Source organism: Zonotrichia leucophrys, chromosome 15 (genome assembly GCF_028769735.1).
Source record: "Zonotrichia leucophrys gambelii isolate GWCS_2022_RI chromosome 15, RI_Zleu_2.0, whole genome shotgun sequence".
Taxonomy (NCBI): Eukaryota; Metazoa; Chordata; class Aves; order Passeriformes; family Passerellidae; genus Zonotrichia; species Zonotrichia leucophrys.
This window is the reverse complement of record NC_088185.1, coordinates 3,932,174-3,938,760: the sequence shown is the minus strand read 5'-3', so window position 1 is coordinate 3,938,760 and position 6,587 is coordinate 3,932,174. Positions and strand designations below refer to the sequence as shown.

Sequence of the window (6,587 nt, the reverse complement as noted above, 5' to 3'; positions counted from 1 at the left end):
GCCTTGGGAAGCACACCAGGCTCACCCCAGGAGCAAGGCAGGGGGATTTATTGCAGGGATGGAATTGATGCATATTTGCAGGAGGCTAAATTTAGCAGCTGACATAAGTTTCAGAGGTGGAGTCTGTAGCCACGGTGCTGTTTCCCTATAAAGGCTGTGAGATCGTTTGCAGCAATCCTGCAGTGATGTAGCTGAGGGGAAAATATGTGGGATGGCTAAAAGTGGATTTTTTTTTTTTTTAATAAATCCTGAATTTCTGCAATATGTGCTAAGCAGGTGCTGGAAAAATGGGGTAAATTTTGGTGTGTTTCTCCTTGTAGCTGTAAGGGTTTGGTGTTTTTTCTATAGAAAAATTAGAATTTGTGGCATATTTTGACAGGTTGTTTCAGTTGCAGCACTGTGGATAACATTTAAATTGTTTGTTAGGGTGGCTTTACTCATCTGAAGTGATGAAAATTAGTGGTTACAGCAGAACCAAAGAGCACATGTAAAACCTGAGCTGTTTCTTCTGTTTGTTGGAGAATTCAGCCTAAAATTCCTGTAATTTCTTCATCACTTTGTGATCTAAACAGCTCATTAATCCCAGACAGGATCTGGGTGTTCTTTGGAGTGTTTCCATCCAGCTGTTTTAGGAAGCTGTGGTAAAAATTCCACAGGTTTTATTTCCACCTGAGTCCATCTTTAGCATCTTCCAGCACTGTCGAGCAAGGAATTTTCATCTCTGCAGGATCCACCCTTCCCAAGGCAGCTCTTGAGAGGATTAGGCTTCAATCAGATTTCTCAGGACAAATTTCACTTTTGTGTCCTCTGTGTGTCACTTTCTTTCCAGTTGGAGGCCAAAAATCTTCTTTGGTTCCCTTTCTGAGCTGGTGGGCAGTGCTGGGTGCTGCTGCCTTTATTCCTGCTTTCCAGCCCAGGCTAAAGCATCACTTGGTACATGATTAAAATATCAGTTTTATAAAATTTAATTCCCTCACCCAGTTCTGAGACTCCTAATAAATTAAGGATGGGCAAGCAGGACTCTCAGCTCTATCACTGACTCATTCTGTGACCTTCAACACGTCATGTACGTACGTGGAAAATGTGAATCACAACCTAAACTCCCTAAACTCGGAGTTACCTTCAGCTCTGCTCCAAAGCTGCTTTCGTTTTCTTCTCTTTTAGCTTTAAAGGGATTGTTTGAGGGAGCAGAGTGGTGTAATTATGCTGGGCTGGTTTTCAGAAAGAAGATGTTGATTAATTTAAGGTAATTGTTGTCATGGGCAAGGGTGCAGCCTTGCCACTCCAATCTCTGTTTGTGTAATTTTTTTTATCAAGGTGTTGCTGAGTAGGTGAGAGAGGCTTTCCTGCTTCTTGGATCAGCAGTTACATTTAGTGTCAGAGGTTAATAAATGCAGGATAACATTTGTTTAATCTGTAGCGACTGATGTTTCCATCAGCTGTGACAGTCAGACCAGGACAAATGTATCTGGGGGTTTTTAACGCCAGCTATCACTCACAGGGGGTAATTCATGCTACATGGGGGAAGAGCAGGGCTCTCAGCTCAGCTCATCACGACACATATTCCTCCAAATTCTGAAGGATTAGAAGAGAAATCAGAAGGGTGATGCTCCCCTAAAACATCACCCCACCCCTTAAGCATCAAACCGCATGCAAATGAACGTGCAAATGTCGGCCCAAGTGGATGAGGAAGCTCGAGGAGTTTTGGTTTTGGCCATGTATGGTAATACTGAGGGCTGTGGGCTCTGCTCGGGTGTTCTCACCCGCCCCTCAGGCTCCCTGAGGCCGCGATGGCCCCGAGTGTGGCGGTGTCACCTGTGTGCAGCCAGGTGTGTGTGCAAAGTGCTTGTCCGACCTGTCACGACAGATACACACAGATACAAACCTTACACCTTGAAGCGCAGCATCCCCAAATTGCCACAGTGCAATGGGGAGAACCTCTGGTCTCAAACCTCTGCCATGAGTGTCTTGTTGGAGTGTGGTTCTTTGCTGGGATCAAGCTCTGCAATCTTTAGCAGGAGCTTTTGTCACTGTCCTTTTTTCACCACAGCCACTGTGATTTGGTGTGACAGCGTGAGGTGACGCAGTTGCTTTCTTCTGGAGCTCCTGGTTCTCCTCAGCTTTGCCTCTGAGGACAGCAGGCTCATCTCACCCCTCAGGGCGAACATGGCCGATCCTTCAGGGAAGACACGATCAGTCCCCTCAGGGAGAGCAAGATCGGTCCCTCAGGGGGGACACGATCAGTGGAGGACGTGACCAATCCCGCAGGGATGTCATGATCGGTCCCTCAGGGAGGACATAACCGTTCCCTCAGAGAGGACATGACTGCTCCCCTCAGGGAGGACACAATCGGTCCCTCAGGGATGAGGCGATCCGGGCCTCAGGGATGACATGATGGATCCCTCAGGGCAGACACGGCCGATCCCTCAGGGATGAGATGATTGATCCCCAGGGATGACATGACGGATCCCTCGGAGCGGACAGGACTGGTTCACAGGGAGGGCATGGCCGGTCCCCAGGGCGGACACGATCGACCCCTCAGGTCCCTCATGACCTCCCGCCACCACTCGCCGCTGAGAGGCGGCGGGGCGGGGCCTGAGAGCGCGCGACAGCGCGTGTTGGGGACAGCAGCACGGCAATTGGCTGGCTGATCCGTCACTCACGGCTTTGACCCGCCCCCACCTAGCTCGGCTGGAGCGGGCGGGGCCAGACTGAAGGGGCGTGGTCCTTTCTAGGCGTGGTCACTGCGGGGGGCGGAACCCGCGGCCGCTCTGCCCCGCCCCGCCCCGCGGCGCTCAGTCGGGCGGCGGCGGCGGGCGGAGGAGGAGGCGGAGGCGGCGGCTCCGCCGGGCTGAGGAGCGGACGCGGGAGGCGGCTCGGGATCGCGGTGCGGCTCGGGGGCGGTGAGGGCGAACGGGGAGAGCTGGGCAGCACCGGCCAGCGGGGCTGCGGCAGGGCGGGCGGCGCGGCGCCCGCGGGAGGGAGCCGGGCAGGGCGGGGGTCCGGCCGGGCGGGCCCTTCCCGCGCGGGGCCGCCGAGCCCTCTGTGAGGCGGCGGCCGCTGTCAGCGCGGGGCCCGCGGCGGTAGCGCCCTCCCCGCACCGCCTCGGCCCCGGCCGCTCCCCGCTCCCTCCTTATTAGGCAGCGGCGCGGGGTCGCCGCCGCATCCGCATCCGGCCGGGGCCGCCGGGCAGGGCAAGCCCGGGGCGGGGCGGCGGCGCCGGGCGCTCCCGCCGCGCACCTGATGCCGCGGCGGGGACAGCGCTGGGGGGCTTTTGTTCGGCACGTTTTCTTTTTTTTCTTTTTTTTTCTTTTTTTTCTCCCCATTTTTTGCGCCCGGCGATGCAGCAGCCGCTCGGTGCCACCGGCGTGTGCCGCCCCCGGAGCGCCCGTCCCCGCCGTGCTCCATGGCAGAGGACAAAAGATGAGCGCCCTGATGGGGATTTAGTTTGGGGTTATTTTTCGGAGGCTCCTGTAGAGCAGGTCCTTGTCACGCTGTTATTAGGGGCTCTTTGGAGGCTGTGCAGATGTGTGGGCTCCTCCTGGGCTGTGTGACATGTCATTGAATCACCAGGGGATCCCAGAATGGTTGGGGTTGGAAAAACCTTAAGGACCATCTCATCCCATCCCTTTGCTGCGGGCAGATGTCCCCGGGCTTTGTTTTCCTATGCAGGAAGCCACGTTGTTTAACAGTGATGTGCCAAAGGCTGGAATTTAAATGCTGGTCCATACCTGTGCTTTATGAAATTCCCACTGATTCCATTAACAGCACGAGGGAAGATCTTGGACACATGGGCAGGTGTCTGACACAGAGAGAGCTTCAGCTGTCGGACATTGTGATGCCTTAACTGACTGACTGCACAGGAGGCAGGTCTGAAAAAAGCAGAAAATAAAAAAAAGGCAGCGAAAGGTGCCAGGAAACAAAAGTGAGCCCGATGGAAGCAGTTTTATTGTGGAAGATAAGTGAGATGCGTTAGGGTTGGGGTTTTTTTTAGCAGCTGGAGTTGGTCTGAGCACGTCTGTTCGTGCAGATGTGCGTGGGGATTACTGGAGCAAGACCAAGGACGGTGGCAAAATCAGAGAGGGATGTTCTGAACGCACCAGGCTGCAGCTGATTTTTCAGTCCGCCGCTGAATTTCCCGATTTTGTTTTAATTTTAGGCCAGGCTGTTCCCAAATTACCTGGTGCCATCCTCTCCCTCCGTGGCACGCACGAGGGAAGCTCTGGAGTGTGGGAAGGAAGATGGTGTGAACTGGCACAGCACGTCCTGGGAGCAGCGGGTTGGGATGTGGGGAAAGCAGCGGGTGCCGTGTGCGGGAGGCAGGAGAGGGTTTATTCCATTTTTCATTTGAATAACCAGCATTGAATCATCTTTTCTGCTCAAGGAGTGGGGGGGGAAATCCAGATGGCTGTGTGCTTGCAGGAAGGTTTTATTGCAGCTAATAGTGGTGTTTGCTAAGGACTGTGTACACAAAGGTAGGAGATCAAATACTTTTGTGGCAATGCGTGTTTATTTTGGGTATATGTGTTTTTTTGTGTTTTTGGTAGCCCCAGTAAGACCTGACACACTCAGGGACATGTCAGGCAGCATTTGCTTGGTGTTTGTTTCAGTGCAGCACTTCATAATAGTAATTTTTCAATGGTCACTTGTAGCCTTTTATCCAGATTGCTTTAATCAGCATTTGTGCTCTCTGTTGGCATTGCTCTGTCTTCTCCTGAGCTGTCTTTTCAAACATCATTGGATTTTTTCAAGTGAAATCTTCATGCTTATTGCATCTGTCACTTCTGGGATTCACTCCAAGCGAGAGGCAGGGATTCAGTTTAATGGCAATGAGGAGGAATGTGCAGAAGGGGGAAATATCAGCTTTTCCCTGGGTGATGCAGCACAGGGTGCCGAGCTCTGCCCGCGGTGACACCGTGGTGGCCACGTCCAGCATTTGATTAAATGGCTCATTAAACCAAAACCTTGTGTTGTGATGGGGAAGGGATTTATGCTCCTGGGTTTCATTTGGTGATCAATTCTAAGAATTATCCCTGGGATGCCAGCTTCCTATTCTGAAGACACGAGCAAAACACTTCCTGGCCTGAGTTTGCAGCTGGGTGAGGTCATCAGTGCACCACTCCCAGGGCCAGGAATGTCCTCTTGGGCAAGCTCACAGGCACATTTTCACTCGACTTTTAAAGTCTGCCTTTGTTTGTTTTGATTTTGTTTTACCGAGGTTTTTGTGATAATCTCAGCCCTTCTCCGAGGATGTGTTGGAACAGAAACTCACTGAGGATTTGAAGTGCCCCAGTTTAAGCCTTTGCAGGGCATAGGAGCAAGAATTAAATGTCTGTGCTCTCCTCTAGCCTGCTCCCTGTAGTCTCCCCCATTTAATATTTTTGGGCTGGCATATTCTGGTGGGTAACTCTGAAATTTGTGTGATTAGAAACTGCTTAGAGCTTCATTTTGGAGCCATGTGTGAGGAGTCAGGCTGCTGGTGGCTCGTGGCTGACAAGATGGGAACTGCTGAGTTTTTGTCACATTCTGCACAGTTGCTGGTGGTGGTGAACACCAAGTTAAAATGAAGCCCAAAAACGTTTTGGGCTTAGCTGAGTGACTCAGGAAAACAGCAGTGAAAGTTCATTTTTCTGGATGTGTTGACTCCACCAGTATGGTTGAGAATTGTTTACTGGGCCCTTTCTTTTTATCTGTTAATGGGATTGCTTTGTTCTGCTTTTCCTCCTGTGAGTAACTGTGCAAAAAAAAAAAAAAAAGATTATTTGTTTCTTTTTGAGGTTATAATTGTTCAGTACATGACTTTTTGTGGCTTTTCTCATCTCAAACCACACACAGGCATGTGAAATACCAGCGTGACACAGAAGTGCTCAGCTGCTCCCAGGTTCCACTGGCAGCTTTGCTGGGCTTGTCCTTGGAGGAGCAAATTGTCTGCAGAGGATCCTAATGGAATATCCCAGCCATTAGTTGTGTTCATGGGCTTGTGTAGGGAATACAAATCCAATCAGGATTAATGGCTGGAGGTAATGATGGAGCTGGAAAGTAGAAGGTGGCTGTTGGTGTGGAAAGTTGATAATTTGACTTTATTCTCCTCCCATGAAATTCCTGATGCTGATAAGACAGGAGGAATCCCTTGGAGGAAACAGCTTCCTAAGGAGTCACAAAGTGCTCCTCAAATGGAAGAGGATTTTCTGATGGAACATCCTGAAAACTTTAAAATCCCGCTCTGTAGGTCAGGAAATTGTCAGAGAAATATTGAAAATGGCATCTGCTGGGAAACACCTGTGGGTTTTGAAGGTTTCTGATGTTCCCATGGTGGATAGAAGAGATTTCCTTGGTCTGAAAGTGACAAAATGTGGCCTTTTGGACAATTTATCCTCTGTGCTGATGATTTAGAGGGAGAACCAAGGCAGAATCACTGAACTAGGGAAAGGGCAATTTCTTCAGCACGACCACTTTGCTTCTTCAACACCCCTGGCTTTGTTGGTGATAACAAAAATGATCTCTAATCTGCTTTTTGCTGAGCCTGTGGTGACGTTTGAGGTCTGGCTCTTGGTGGGAGAAATTGCAGTGACTCTGACATTGAGCTG

General features: G+C 50.9%; 1 protein-coding gene across 2 annotated transcripts in view; it reads left to right on the top strand.

The window, feature by feature from the left end:
• The first annotated feature begins 2,770 nt into the window (after window positions 1–2,770).
• The window catches only part of CORO1C (coronin 1C), a 40,682-nt gene continuing 36,865 nt past the window's right edge, over window positions 2,771–6,587 (top strand). The window contains exon 1 of one of the 2 annotated variants that reach the window (XM_064726520.1): window positions 2,771–2,887. The gene's annotated coding sequence lies outside the window, so the exon portion shown is untranslated. Of the gene's footprint in view, window positions 2,904–6,587 lie in introns of both variants that reach the window. The other variant, XM_064726522.1, reaches the window with a different exon arrangement.